This window comes from Gallinula chloropus (genome assembly GCF_964237585.1).
Source record: "Gallinula chloropus genome assembly, chromosome: 11".
NCBI lineage: Eukaryota > Metazoa > Chordata > Aves > Gruiformes > Rallidae > Gallinula > Gallinula chloropus.
In genome coordinates, this window is record NC_140096.1 from 107296 (window position 1) to 123017 (window position 15722).

The 15722-nt window shown below is 53.2% G+C and overlaps 2 long non-coding RNA genes across 4 annotated transcripts; both read right to left on the bottom strand.

Moving 5' to 3' along the window:
* Positions 1-1104: 1104 nt before the first annotated feature.
* LOC311195898 lies at positions 1105-5471 on the bottom strand. Of its 2 annotated transcripts, XR_014617545.1 has the most exons (5): positions 5237-5471; positions 3148-3385; positions 2538-2580; positions 2280-2376; positions 1105-1430 (listed from the first exon to the last, which is right to left on the bottom strand). It is a non-coding gene; the product is annotated as an uncharacterized lncRNA (long non-coding RNA). The 2 variants fall into 2 exon arrangements; XR_014617544.1 differs by lacking the exon at positions 2538-2580.
* A 3404-nt stretch (positions 5472-8875) lies between these two features.
* On the bottom strand, positions 8876-13243 carry LOC311195812. 2 transcript variants are annotated; one of them, XR_014617539.1, is made up of 5 exons: positions 13009-13243; positions 10920-11157; positions 10310-10352; positions 10052-10148; positions 8876-9201 (listed from the first exon to the last, which is right to left on the bottom strand). It is a non-coding gene; the product is annotated as an uncharacterized lncRNA (long non-coding RNA). The 2 variants fall into 2 exon arrangements; XR_014617538.1 differs by lacking the exon at positions 10310-10352.
* Between the last annotated feature and the right edge of the window lie 2479 nt (positions 13244-15722).

Here is a 15722-nt window from a genome sequence, read left to right on the forward strand (position 1 = left end):
CTAAGCAGGTACCAGCTCGGTCAGCGCCCGGATGGGCGACCTCACCCCGTGTTCGAATCCCCGCACATGACAGTGACCCCCCCCCCCCGCGCGCCCCCTCCCAAAATCTGCCCCCCCGAGGGAGTCCCATCGCCTTCGGGGGTTCCCCGGACCTGACAGTGCCCCGGCCGACCCCGCGACGGGCGGCGGAACCCCCCCCTCACCGGGAGGGAGCGGCCGCCCCGCAATGGCGGCGTCCCTCGTTAAAGCGCCCTGCCGCTCGCGCTGCGCCGCCCGGCCGCAGTCCGCACGCAGCGGGCTCTGCGCGCACCCGCGCAGGAACGCGGCGAGTGTGCACGGAGGCAGCAGAACGCGGCGGCTTCCGTGCGCTGCGCCACCCGGGCGCAGTACCGCTGCGTGTCCGCAAGGCGGCAGCACCGAGGACCCCCGTGTTCGAATCCCCGCTCGGGCCTTTCCGCCAGTGCTCGGGCCTTTGCGCCAGTGCTCGGGCCTTTCCGCCTCTGCTCGGCCCTTTTCGGCTCCCCCTGCCCCACTAATTACCCGTCTGCTGCTGACCTGCGCTCATTAACAACCCCCCATCTCCTCCAGCGAATTCAACCCCCCTCCCAACCCTACTGCGACCCCTCTGAGAGCCCTCGAACCCCACCATGGCCCCTGACCCCCTAGAAGACCCCCGAAGGAACCCCCAACACCCCAAAAATAGACCCTAGAGAGACCCCCCCAGAACCCCTCAGAGACACCCCCCCCCCCCCAAAGAGCCCCCCCACGATCCCCTAAAAAGGCCCTTAGGGCCCCCCAACTCCCCAAAGAGCCCCCCCAAAAAACCCAGACCCCCCAAACAGACCCCATAAAGAACCCTAACCACCCCCCAAAAAACCTGAGACTCCTTAAAGACGCCCCCAAGCCCCTCACATCCCCCCCAAAATGAGACCCCATAAAGATCCCCTCAAAGAACCCCACACCCCCCCTTAGAGAATCCCCCCCAAAAGCCCTAGACCCCACCAAAAAGAGACCCTGTAAAGACCCCATAGTCCCCCAAAAAGAGCCAACCGCCCTGACTCAGCTGCTGCCAGCCCCATCGATGGAAAGATGCCACAACAACAGTGGCCTTGGCCACGCTTTCTTGGAAACAACTGGTTCCCTCATCACCTCTGAATAATAAAAATTCTAAGGCATTTTACAACAATGTCCAATACAACAGTAAACTGCTGCCAAGTATAACCCAGAAAATTGTTAGCCGGTTCTCCTCTGTCGAAACCGTTGCCAGCTTTGGGCTGAGATGCCTCCAAGGTTTGGTCACCTTCGTCTTCAGCCAACATTGCCAAGTCTCTTGGCTGTTCTTCTGGATCCCCTGGAAGAAGACTGGTGACTGCCTGGAGAAGTGACTCAATCTGCTCTTCTGTTAGTCTTTCCTCACTTTCTTCCACCATCTGCAGGTCAAAAACCAATACATTGTTATTCAATCCATACTTCCTTCCTCAGCTCCAAACAGGAAGACTCAGCCCCAGTAAATACTGCTTTCAATGGATGCAAGACGTAGCCTGAACTCATCACAAAAGCATTTTACAAAGTGGAACTCTTGTAATATTTATAACAACACAAAACAAAAAAGCTCCCTTGTTAGCCACGACAGCTGGCATGCCACAGTGAGACCCTGCTTCTGTTACAAGGAGAACACCACGCTCAGAACAGGCTTTCCTCCTAAAGCCTCTCAGCCTAAGAAAAACCAAACCAAAATACCCAAAGAATTCCCACAAACTAGAAACCCCCACAAAGCCCAAAAACCAAAGAAGCCACAAACCCCCATTAAAGACACACACAAACCCCAGACCCCACAAGAAAAAGCTGCGGGAACTCAAAACACCACAGAAGCCCCTAGCCCTCCCCCAAACCCGCAACCCACAGAACCCCAAAGCCTTCAAAAGGCAGAGAACCAAAACCCCCCCTTAGAACCCCAGTTAAAAAAAACAAACCAACAGAAAATCCTCACAAGCCCACACTAACCCCACAAATCCCAGAGCCTGTAAAAAAACCAACCCACCCAACCCCTATAGCCACAAAAACCAGGAAAAAAAAAAAAAATCAGTAAAACTACAAACACCTTACCAACCTCCTTGGCTCATTTTCTGAGAGGAGCCTGCACCAGCAGACAGACTAACACATTTTAATCCTAAACTCGGTTCTCTGCGTTCTTTCTCTGCCCCTTCTCTACATCCTTTTCTTTCAACTTCCTCTTCCTACCCACAAGGCTGTCTAAACCAATGGATAGAAACACTAACCCAGGTAACAGTACATCCAGTTCAGATAAAGGCAATGAAATCACCAGCGCCAATACTACGACCTTCTTACAGGTACCACAAGCTCCCAAGAACTCACCTGTAACAGGAAAAGAGGAGAAACCATAGAGACCTTAAATGCAATACGCCAAAACCCGAAAGAGACTTATTCTTGTATATTGAATGTTAAAATCACATGCATAATTACAGAATTCTTTACAGCTGAAAAAATATTTTTAGAAGACGACCCTGACAGTCTACCTGCAACTGCTGCAAGATGTCTATAATAAACCCCCACAATTTTCTGTAATTAAAAAAAACAAAAACAAAAAAAAAAAAAACAGGGAAGAATGCAATCAATCATCCAGGTAATTCTGAGTTAACTGATGCCCTGAATGGGACAAGTCGAACCCAAGCTAACACCAGCCAGTTTACTGCAATGCTTGTCTAGCATACACATATATAAATCAAAATGACATGTGGCTAGAGGCCAGGTGCAAAAAAAAATAAGACATTTGCACACCACAGCAGACAACCTGCCGAGGGCCACGATATGATATGCTGCAGCAGAGTCTTGTGGCTGTTCGCTCAAACACGCTGGTGGAATAGTCTGCATAACCGGCCCTGGGCACGATTTACATGGGGTTTTCTAAGCTATGCCTGATGTGGCTAAGGGATTTTTACTGGGCAATCCTGGTTTAAGACCAGTCTCGGCTCCTAAGGAATGCCAGCCAACAAAGATGTTTTCAGCCGTTAACAAGAGGAACAGAAATCCAACGACGAGCTGCTGCTTTTAAAACGTGGAGTCATCATTGTGACAAATGGCACCACACAGATCTCTGTTAACACATTTGTAGACAAAGTGGAAGACCTGGGGTTGGGGACAGCTGTGCAACTCAGCCTTCATTTCCCGAGGGCAGGTATGCTCCGTCAGCTGCTGCCAGGTGTCGTCGACAACAAGAAACGGGCTGCACTCTGCCGGCTTGTCCACCTCGAACTTCTCAGCGCAGAGCTGGCGAACATCTTCGGTGGTTATAGACAGTCTCACCAGGAAAGATCTTTCCTGTACATCCACAGTACACTCCCTGGAACGCAACATGAAGGTGGTTCTGTAGAATGAGAAAACACACATCAGCAACTCAAAAACCCCAACAGCTGAAGCGTCAGCAACAAACCTGTCCCCACACTGAGACTCACCCCCGCGATTCCCACGCCCGACAGCCACCTCGCCAACTGCAATACTGGTGGCAAAACTGTGGCAAGCGGAACAGAAATTCCTAAGCCAACACCCTCCTTTCCTCATATTACACTCTAACCCTGCAATTACAGCCAAACAGGACTTGTCCTGCCGAGCAAAACCAGGAAACAAAATGCAGTGAGGCTAAGCAATGTCTGAGGCAGCAGGGTCGAGAGATGGTGCTGCTGCACTACTGCCACAAAACAGGCACCTCCTATCGCCGTGTCAGTCAGAAGGAATAAGAAAAAAGCCTCTGCCAGTGGCAGCAAACGGTGCTGATCCCCAAGTTACTGCGTGATAAGCCATCTGCATTCTTATGCTGCAGCACGCAAAGTGTTTTAGGGTGCTTCAGTCCAGTCAGGACACTTTCATTGCATTAAACCGGTGACAATCTGGGGTCCGAGCCCGATTTAACCGGCTTTCCCATGACAGCTTTTTTGCTTTTTTACAGTAAGGCTTAGAGGGAAGCAGAAAGAAAGCTTCCTCGGCAACATTAGGCTAAACCCTAATGGCAAAAGCCTCGTGGCAAAAGCTGGACCTTTTTTCTGTGTTGAAACTGACATGTTCTTACAACTCCGATAACATGGAAAAAGTCTAAGTGCACCCTACAAGGAAATGCAGTTCTACCTTTCAGAAAGCATTTAAAGAGGAAAAAAAACCAAGCAACAACTGGGGGAAAAGCAACCACAAACATCTTTTGAACACATGAACAAAGCAAGCTGCTGTAGCGTGCTTTTTTTAAAAAAAAAAAGACATTAACTGTGGTTACAGACTGAAAAAGATACAATTAAAGGAAGTGGAAAAATGGCACAGTGAGAAAGACCTGTTTATCAACTCAGCGGGTGCCAATGTCTGTATGCTAAACCAATCAGGCACGCTAAATCACAATGGCAAAGATGTACATTGCACAAAAGCAAGCCAGCAAAAGCTACCATTGAGAAGGCGGTTCTACCACTTAAGTTCCAAGAAGCACTCTTATCTTTAACAACGTATTTTTACAGCTTGCAAACTGAAACACTGAAGCTTTGCAGCAGCATTTAAACGAGGTCAGGACTGACCCTGACGAAACAGGGCCTATCCGTTTCTGTTACCGGTGTGAAGCAATTATGAAAAATCAGCCCTAGAGGAGGAAAATCAAGCTGCAGTTTTAGTTCCTAATGCATGTAACACACAGATGTTTTTAAAAGCACGCGCTTTAGACAGACGGGACTGCTTCGAGAAGAGGCTGAAGCTCCCACAAGCACTCCTAACATATACTAAGTATCAAAGTTATTTATGGAGCGGCAGAAAATTGTACTCAATCATCCTCACAATATGGCATTTTTTGCCTTTTCATCCTAGAGACGGAGGGAGGATGAAGGCCTTCCGGGGTCCGATAGCTGATAAAACTGCAGGAGCCCATCACAAGTGTAGCTACCACATTGTTAAGTCACGATGACTCCCCCTGCTCGATCGAAAATATCTCACCTCATAAGGCAGAGTCCATCAGTAGATTCCCAGGTCACACAGGCCTGCACTCTGCGAGCTGAACAGCTTTCTGTACTTCCACTTTACAGTGGAACCATGAGACTCTCTTGTTATGCTACTGATGTTGCCAACTTTAGGACCACCCTTGGATGGATTTCTACTCCAACAATGTCATCAAAATCTGCGCTGTGAAGAAGAGCCCACCTTCCCTAGTCCTTTGCTTCATTTTAAGAAAAATAAACGAATGACAGGTTACCTTCTCCATGCAGAAAACACAGATCCATCGATTCCACCACGTACTCAACTTCAGTATCCAGCTCCAGCATGTCACACCTACTCACCCAGTGTGATAACACAGTCAAGAAGTCATCATTTTCATTCAGCCTCCCTGAGACAAAGGGAATAGAGACAGTCAGAGACAAACTGCGCTTTCCTTACCAGCCTCACCGTTTGAAAGGAAAGTGTTGCTTCGCTGCCTTCGCTGAGAAGTACATCTGTATTACTCTAGATCCTCCTGTAACCAGTGCGCAGCAAAGTGGGTGTCACCTGACACTGGCTGGACAGGACGCCAATGCCAGCTTCGTCCCATACTCTCTAGCGAGCGCAAATCTGACGATGCACACTTTGAGGCGTGCTCTCCTCAGGCAGCAACTCTGTCTTCTGCAGGATCTGCTGGAGATGCCCCTCGTTTCATGAACTGCTGCCAACAGCACCTGCATTTATGGAGAATAAAGCATATTCAAGGGTCAGCTTGCTGCCTGGGACAGTGAGATATAGAATGAAAAAAAAAAAAAAAGAACACCAGACAACAGGCTAGAGAAATTGTTGGAGAAAACAAGACAGGTGCAGATCACGACAAAGAGATGGAAAAGGAAAGTAACTGCAGTGGCCTGCAGGACAGAGACGGAAGACGAAAAAAGGAGGAAGAGAAAGCAGGAAAAAAGCACAGAGAGAAAAAGAAAAGGGAGAGGGAGATGAAGAAAGGGAAAGGGAGAGAAGAAAAGGGAGCAGGACAGTAGAATAGAGAAGTACAGGCAAGGGGAAAAAAAAAAAAAAAATCAGAGGAGTAGTAAGAAAGGGCAGGGGTCAGTGGAGGGCTGGGAAGGACCAAGACTCACAAGAAGGACAACAGGTTCTGGATGGGTAACCACCCAACTCTTAAACTTTTGGGGACTTAATGGGTACAAGGTATCCAAGAAGAAAGCTCAAATAGCAAGCCAAACAGTAATGTCTCCAATGGGCTTGGACATTTCACAAGGGCAACAAAGGCTGACAAGGAAACAAAAGGCAGAGCAGAACCTGTGCTCCATTTTCATTTACCATAAAAAAATTATAGAAACCCTGCGAGCCACGGAACCCCCAAAAACCCAATTAAAACCACAAAAGAAACCCAAACCAGAAAACCAACAAAAGACCAGAGCAAAATAACCACCGAGCCGAAGAAACCAGCAAACCCGGAAACCCCAGACACCACAAGAACCCCCGATAACCACTGAACGCCACAGCAGCCACAAGAGAAGCCCTAAGCCCTCCTCTGCCAAAACAGCCCCGCGAGACAGAAAACCCACAAGCCGCAACTAGAGAGAGACACAGACCCACGCAAACCCCCAAATCCCCCCAAACCTGCCAGCCCCGCGGCCCGGACACGCTCAGACTGACCGGAAGAGTCCAGTCGCGCCCCGCCCCGCCGGCCCCTTCGGTGCCCCGTGTCTCCCGTGCCGGCTGCTCGGGGAACGGGAGCTCTGGCCCGGCCGCACCCCCAAGCCCCCGCCGCGACCCCCTCCGCGCACTGCCCGCGCGGCGCGGAGCCCCCCCTCCCGGCCCAGACACCCCGCCGGACGCCGCGGAGACACGTCCCGGCACGGACCGGCGCCGGCAGAAGGCCGGCCGCGGCTGGGGGGGGGTGGAAGGCGCGGCGCCTCGCCGCCCGCGCGCCCCGCACCGACCCCCGGCCCGCCGCGACCACTCGCGCCGCGACCCGCCGACCGCCCGGCCCCGGCCGACCCCGCGACGGGCGGCGGAACCGGAGCCTCACCGGGAGGGAGCGCCGGCATCCCGACGGGCCCCCTCATCGCCCCGGAAAGCACGGGCAGGCTCCTCGTGGCAGCTCCGCGGTTATACTGCCCGGAAAGGAGCGGGGCATGCCGGGATATACTGCCCCGGAAAGGAGCGGGGCATGCCGGGATATACTCCCCCGCAAGGGAGCGGGGCATGCCGGGAAACATTACAGTGCGGCTCCGGCGGAAAAATGGCCGCCGGAGGACTTCCGGGCATGGCGGCGCCCATCTCCGTACGGCTCCGACGGAAAAATGGCCGCCGGGGGGCTTCCGGGCCCCCGTTGGGGGGCGCGAGCTTGGGGGGGGCTACACAGCACAGCTGCCCCGTTCGGGAAGCTAAGCAGGGACCAGTTCGGTCAGCGCCCGGATGGGCGACCTCACCCCGTCTTCGAATCCCCGCACCTAACAGTGCCCCCGCCACGTGCGCCCCTCCTCCCAAAATCTGACCCCCCCCGAGGGAGTCCCATCACCTTCGAGGGTTCCCCGGACCTGACAGTGCCCCGGCCGACCCCGCGACGGGCGAAGGAAACCCCGCCTCACCGGGAGGGAACGTTCGGAGCGCTGCGGCTTCCGTGCGCTGCGCCACCCGGGCGCATTACCGCTGCGTGTCCGCAAGGCGGCAGCACCGAGCGATCCCGCGAGGGCGGGGCGGGGGGTACCGGCGCCTCTCCGGGAGGGAGCGTCCGGTGACCTCACAGCTTCCCCGTCCGGGAAGCTAAGCAGGTACCAGCTCGGTCAGCGCCCGGATGGGCGACCTCACCCCGTCTTCGAATCCCCGCACATGACAGTGACCCCCCCCCCCCGCGCGCCCCCTCCCAAAATCTGCCCCCCCGAGGGAGTCCCATCGCCTTCGGGGGTTCCCCGGACCTGACAGTGCCCCGGCCGACCCCGCGACGGGCGGCGGAACCCCCCCCTCACCGGGAGGGAGCGGCCGCCCCGCAATGGCGGCGTCCCTCGTTAAAGCGCCCTGCCGCTCGCGCTGCGCCGCCCGGCCGCAGTCCGCACGCAGCGGGCTCTGCGCGCAACCGCGCAGGAACGCGGCGAGTGTGCACGGAGGCAGCAGAACGCAGCGGCTTCCGTGCGCTGCGCCACCCGGGCGCAGTACCGCTGCGTGTCCGCAAGGCGGCAGCACCGAGGACCCCCGTGTTCGAATCCCCGCTCGGGCCTTTCCGCCAGTGCTCGGGCCTTTCCGCCAGTGCTCGTATCTCTCCGCCTCTGCTCGTATCTCTCCGCCTCTGCTCGGCCCTTTTCGGCTCCCCCTGCCCCACTAATTACCCGTCTGCTGCTGACCTGCGCTCATTAACAACCCCCCATCTCCTCCAGCGAATTCAACCCCCCTCCCAACCCTACTGCGACCCCTCTGAGAGCCCTCGAATCCCACCATGGCCCCTGACCCCCTAGAAGACCCCCGAAGGAACCCCCAACACCCCAAAAATAGACCCTAGAGAGACCCCCCCAGAACCCCTCAGAGACACCCCCCCCCCCCAAAGAGCCCCCCCACGATCCCCTAAAAAGGCCCTTAGGGCCCCCCAACTCCCCAAAGAGCCCCCCCAAAAAACCCAGACCCCCCAAACAGACCCCATAAAGAACCCTAACCACCCCCCAAAAAACCTGAGACTCCTTAAAGACGCCCCCAAGCCCCTCACATCCCCCCCAAAATGAGACCCCATAAAGATCCCCTCAAAGAACCCCACACCCCCCCTTAGAGAATCCCCCCCAAAAGCCCTAGACCCCACCAAAAAGAGACCCTGTAAAGACCCCATAGTCCCCCAAAAAGAGCCAACCGCCCTGACTCAGCTGCTGCCAGCCCCATCGATGGAAAGATGCCACAACAACAGTGGCCTTGGCCACGCTTTCTTGGAAACAACTGGTTCCCTCATCACCTCTGAATAATAAAAATTCTAAGGCATTTTACAACAATGTCCAATACAACAGTAAACTGCTGCCAAGTATAACCCAGAAAATTGTTAGCCGGTTCTCCTCTGTCGAAACCGTTGCCAGCTTTGGGCTGAGATGCCTCCAAGGTTTGGTCACCTTCGTCTTCAGCCAACATTGCCAAGTCTCTTGGCTGTTCTTCTGGATCCCCTGGAAGAAGACTGGTGACTGCCTGGAGAAGTGACTCAATCTGCTCTTCTGTTAGTCTTTCCTCACTTTCTTCCACCATCTGCAGGTCAAAAACCAATACATTGTTATTCAATCCATACTTCCTTCCTCAGCTCCAAACAGGAAGACTCAGCCCCAGTAAATACTGCTTTCAATGGATGCAAGACGTAGCCTGAACTCATCACAAAAGCATTTTACAAAGTGGAACTCTTGTAATATTTATAACAACACAAAACAAAAAAGCTCCCTTGTTAGCCACGACAGCTGGCATGCCACAGTGAGACCCTGCTTCTGTTACAAGGAGAACACCACGCTCAGAACAGGCTTTCCTCCTAAAGCCTCTCAGCCTAAGAAAAACCAAACCAAAATACCCAAAGAATTCCCACAAACTAGAAACCCCCACAAAGCCCAAAAACCAAAGAAGCCACAAACCCCCATTAAAGACACACACAAACCCCAGACCCCACAAGAAAAAGCTGCGGGAACTCAAAACACCACAGAAGCCCCTAGCCCTCCCCCAAACCCGCAACCCACAGAACCCCAAAGCCTTCAAAAGGCAGAGAACCAAAACCCCCCCTTAGAACCCCAGTTAAAAAAAACAAACCAACAGAAAATCCTCACAAGCCCACACTAACCCCACAAATCCCAGAGCCTGTAAAAAAACCAACCCACCCAACCCCTATAGCCACAAAAACCAGGAAAAAAAAAAAAAAATCAGTAAAACTACAAACACCTTACCAACCTCCTTGGCTCATTTTCTGAGAGGAGCCTGCACCAGCAGACAGACTAACACATTTTAATCCTAAACTCGGTTCTCTGCGTTCTTTCTCTGCCCCTTCTCTACATCCTTTTCTTTCAACTTCCTCTTCCTACCCACAAGGCTGTCTAAACCAATGGATAGAAACACTAACCCAGGTAACAGTACATCCAGTTCAGATAAAGGCAATGAAATCACCAGCGCCAATACTACGACCTTCTTACAGGTACCACAAGCTCCCAAGAACTCACCTGTAACAGGAAAAGAGGAGAAACCATAGAGACCTTAAATGCAATACGCCAAAACCCGAAAGAGACTTATTCTTGTATATTGAATGTTAAAATCACATGCATAATTACAGAATTCTTTACAGCTGAAAAAATATTTTTAGAAGACGACCCTGACAGTCTACCTGCAACTGCTGCAAGATGTCTATAATAAACCCCCACAATTTTCTGTAATTAAAAAAAACAAAAACAAAAAAAAAAAAAACAGGGAAGAATGCAATCAATCATCCAGGTAATTCTGAGTTAACTGATGCCCTGAATGGGACAAGTCGAACCCAAGCTAACACCAGCCAGTTTACTGCAATGCTTGTCTAGCATACACATATATAAATCAAAATGACATGTGGCTAGAGGCCAGGTGCAAAAAAAAATAAGACATTTGCACACCACAGCAGACAACCTGCCGAGGGCCACGATATGATATGCTGCAGCAGAGTCTTGTGGCTGTTCGCTCAAACACGCTGGTGGAATAGTCTGCATAACCGGCCCTGGGCACGATTTACATGGGGTTTTCTAAGCTATGCCTGATGTGGCTAAGGGATTTTTACTGGGCAATCCTGGTTTAAGACCAGTCTCGGCTCCTAAGGAATGCCAGCCAACAAAGATGTTTTCAGCCGTTAACAAGAGGAACAGAAATCCAACGACGAGCTGCTGCTTTTAAAACGTGGAGTCATCATTGTGACAAATGGCACCACACAGATCTCTGTTAACACATTTGTAGACAAAGTGGAAGACCTGGGGTTGGGGACAGCTGTGCAACTCAGCCTTCATTTCCCGAGGGCAGGTATGCTCCGTCAGCTGCTGCCAGGTGTCGTCGACAACAAGAAACGGGCTGCACTCTGCCGGCTTGTCCACCTCGAACTTCTCAGCGCAGAGCTGGCGAACATCTTCGGTGGTTATAGACAGTCTCACCAGGAAAGATCTTTCCTGTACATCCACAGTACACTCCCTGGAACGCAACATGAAGGTGGTTCTGTAGAATGAGAAAACACACATCAGCAACTCAAAAACCCCAACAGCTGAAGCGTCAGCAACAAACCTGTCCCCACACTGAGACTCACCCCCGCGATTCCCACGCCCGACAGCCACCTCGCCAACTGCAATACTGGTGGCAAAACTGTGGCAAGCGGAACAGAAATTCCTAAGCCAACACCCTCCTTTCCTCATATTACACTCTAACCCTGCAATTACAGCCAAACAGGACTTGTCCTGCCGAGCAAAACCAGGAAACAAAATGCAGTGAGGCTAAGCAATGTCTGAGGCAGCAGGGTCGAGAGATGGTGCTGCTGCACTACTGCCACAAAACAGGCACCTCCTATCGCCGTGTCAGTCAGAAGGAATAAGAAAAAAGCCTCTGCCAGTGGCAGCAAACGGTGCTGATCCCCAAGTTACTGCGTGATAAGCCATCTGCATTCTTATGCTGCAGCACGCAAAGTGTTTTAGGGTGCTTCAGTCCAGTCAGGACACTTTCATTGCATTAAACCGGTGACAATCTGGGGTCCGAGCCCGATTTAACCGGCTTTCCCATGACAGCTTTTTTGCTTTTTTACAGTAAGGCTTAGAGGGAAGCAGAAAGAAAGCTTCCTCGGCAACATTAGGCTAAACCCTAATGGCAAAAGCCTCGTGGCAAAAGCTGGACCTTTTTTCTGTGTTGAAACTGACATGTTCTTACAACTCCGATAACATGGAAAAAGTCTAAGTGCACCCTACAAGGAAATGCAGTTCTACCTTTCAGAAAGCATTTAAAGAGGAAAAAAAACCAAGCAACAACTGGGGGAAAAGCAACCACAAACATCTTTTGAACACATGAACAAAGCAAGCTGCTGTAGCGTGCTTTTTTTAAAAAAAAAAAGACATTAACTGTGGTTACAGACTGAAAAAGATACAATTAAAGGAAGTGGAAAAATGGCACAGTGAGAAAGACCTGTTTATCAACTCAGCGGGTGCCAATGTCTGTATGCTAAACCAATCAGGCACGCTAAATCACAATGGCAAAGATGTACATTGCACAAAAGCAAGCCAGCAAAAGCTACCATTGAGAAGGCGGTTCTACCACTTAAGTTCCAAGAAGCACTCTTATCTTTAACAACGTATTTTTACAGCTTGCAAACTGAAACACTGAAGCTTTGCAGCAGCATTTAAACGAGGTCAGGACTGACCCTGACGAAACAGGGCCTATCCGTTTCTGTTACCGGTGTGAAGCAATTATGAAAAATCAGCCCTAGAGGAGGAAAATCAAGCTGCAGTTTTAGTTCCTAATGCATGTAACACACAGATGTTTTTAAAAGCACGCGCTTTAGACAGACGGGACTGCTTCGAGAAGAGGCTGAAGCTCCCACAAGCACTCCTAACATATACTAAGTATCAAAGTTATTTATGGAGCGGCAGAAAATTGTACTCAATCATCCTCACAATATGGCATTTTTTGCCTTTTCATCCTAGAGACGGAGGGAGGATGAAGGCCTTCCGGGGTCCGATAGCTGATAAAACTGCAGGAGCCCATCACAAGTGTAGCTACCACATTGTTAAGTCACGATGACTCCCCCTGCTCGATCGAAAATATCTCACCTCATAAGGCAGAGTCCATCAGTAGATTCCCAGGTCACACAGGCCTGCACTCTGCGAGCTGAACAGCTTTCTGTACTTCCACTTTACAGTGGAACCATGAGACTCTCTTGTTATGCTACTGATGTTGCCAACTTTAGGACCACCCTTGGATGGATTTCTACTCCAACAATGTCATCAAAATCTGCGCTGTGAAGAAGAGCCCACCTTCCCTAGTCCTTTGCTTCATTTTAAGAAAAATAAACGAATGACAGGTTACCTTCTCCATGCAGAAAACACAGATCCATCGATTCCACCACGTACTCAACTTCAGTATCCAGCTCCAGCATGTCACACCTACTCACCCAGTGTGATAACACAGTCAAGAAGTCATCATTTTCATTCAGCCTCCCTGAGACAAAGGGAATAGAGACAGTCAGAGACAAACTGCGCTTTCCTTACCAGCCTCACCGTTTGAAAGGAAAGTGTTGCTTCGCTGCCTTCGCTGAGAAGTACATCTGTATTACTCTAGATCCTCCTGTAACCAGTGCGCAGCAAAGTGGGTGTCACCTGACACTGGCTGGACAGGACGCCAATGCCAGCTTCGTCCCATACTCTCTAGCGAGCGCAAATCTGACGATGCACACTTTGAGGCGTGCTCTCCTCAGGCAGCAACTCTGTCTTCTGCAGGATCTGCTGGAGATGCCCCTCGTTTCATGAACTGCTGCCAACAGCACCTGCATTTATGGAGAATAAAGCATATTCAAGGGTCAGCTTGCTGCCTGGGACAGTGAGATATAGAATGAAAAAAAAAAAAAAAGAACACCAGACAACAGGCTAGAGAAATTGTTGGAGAAAACAAGACAGGTGCAGATCACGACAAAGAGATGGAAAAGGAAAGTAACTGCAGTGGCCTGCAGGACAGAGACGGAAGACGAAAAAAGGAGGAAGAGAAAGCAGGAAAAAAGCACAGAGAGAAAAAGAAAAGGGAGAGGGAGATGAAGAAAGGGAAAGGGAGAGAAGAAAAGGGAGCAGGACAGTAGAATAGAGAAGTACAGGCAAGGGGAAAAAAAAAAAAAAATCAGAGGAGTAGTAAGAAAGGGCAGGGGTCAGTGGAGGGCTGGGAAGGACCAAGACTCACAAGAAGGACAACAGGTTCTGGATGGGTAACCACCCAACTCTTAAACTTTTGGGGACTTAATGGGTACAAGGTATCCAAGAAGAAAGCTCAAATAGCAAGCCAAACAGTAATGTCTCCAATGGGCTTGGACATTTCACAAGGGCAACAAAGGCTGACAAGGAAACAAAAGGCAGAGCAGAACCTGTGCTCCATTTTCATTTACCATAAAAAAATTATAGAAACCCTGCGAGCCACGGAACCCCCAAAAACCCAATTAAAACCACAAAAGAAACCCAAACCAGAAAACCAACAAAAGACCAGAGCAAAATAACCACCGAGCCGAAGAAACCAGCAAACCCGGAAACCCCAGACACCACAAGAACCCCCGATAACCACTGAACGCCACAGCAGCCACAAGAGAAGCCCTAAGCCCTCCTCTGCCAAAACAGCCCCGCGAGACAGAAAACCCACAAGCCGCAACTAGAGAGAGACACAGACCCACGCAAACCCCCAAATCCCCCCAAACCTGCCAGCCCCGCGGCCCGGACACGCTCAGACTGACCGGAAGAGTCCAGTCGCGCCCCGCCCCGCCGGCCCCTTCGGTGCCCCGTGTCTCCCGTGCCGGCTGCTCGGGGAACGGGAGCTCTGGCCCGGCCGCACCCCCAAGCCCCCGCCGCGACCCCCTCCGCGCACTGCCCGCGCGGCGCGGAGCCCCCCCTCCCGGCCCAGACACCCCGCCGGACGCCGCGGAGACACGTCCCGGCACGGACCGGCGCCGGCAGAAGGCCGGCCGCGGCTGGGGGGGGGTGGAAGGCGCGGCGCCTCGCCGCCCGCGCGCCCCGCACCGACCCCCGGCCCGCCGCGACCACTCGCGCCGCGACCCGCCGACCGCCCGGCCCCGGCCGACCCCGCGACGGGCGGCGGAACCGGAGCCTCACCGGGAGGGAGCGCCGGCATCCCGACGGGCCCCCTCATCGCCCCGGAAAGCACGGGCAGGCTCCTCGTGGCAGCTCCGCGGTTATACTGCCCGGAAAGGAGCGGGGCATGCCGGGATATACTGCCCCGGAAAGGAGCGGGGCATGCCGGGATATACTCCCCCGCAAGGGAGCGGGGCATGCCGGGAAACATTACAGTGCGGCTCCGGCGGAAAAATGGCCGCCGGAGGACTTCCGGGCATGGCGGCGCCCATCTCCGTACGGCTCCGGCGGTTAAATGGCGACCGAGGGGCTTACGGGCATGGCGGCGCCCATCTCCGTGCGGCTCCGGCGGAAAAATGGCCGCCGGGGGGCTTCCGGGCATGGCGGCGCCCATCTCCGTGCGGCTTCGGCGGTTAAAAGGCGGCCGGGGGGCTTCCGGGCATGGCGGCGCCCATCTCCGTGCGGCTACGGCGGAAAAATGGCCGCCGGGGGGCTTCCGGGCATGGCGGCGCCCATCTCCGTACGGCTCCGACGGAAAAATGGCCGCCGGGGGGCTTCCGGGCCCCCGTTGGGCGGCGCGAGCTTGGGGGGGGCTACACAGCACAGCTGCCCCGTTCGGGAAGCTAAGCAGGGACCAGTTCGGTCAGCGCCCGGATGGGCGACCTCACCCCGTCTTCGAATCCCCGCACCTAACAGTGCCCCCGCCACGTGCGCCCCTCCTCCCAAAATCTGACCCCCCCCGAGGGAGTCCCATCACCTTCGAGGGTTCCCCGGACCTGACAGTGCCCCGGCCGACCCCGCGACGGGCGAAGGAAACCCCGCCTCACCGGGAGGGAACTTTCGGAGCGCTGCGGCTTCCGTGCGCTGCGCCACCCGGGCGCAGTACCGCTGCGTGTCCGCAAGGCGGCAGCACCGAGCGATCCCGCGAGGGCGGGGGGGGGGGTACCGGCGCCTCTC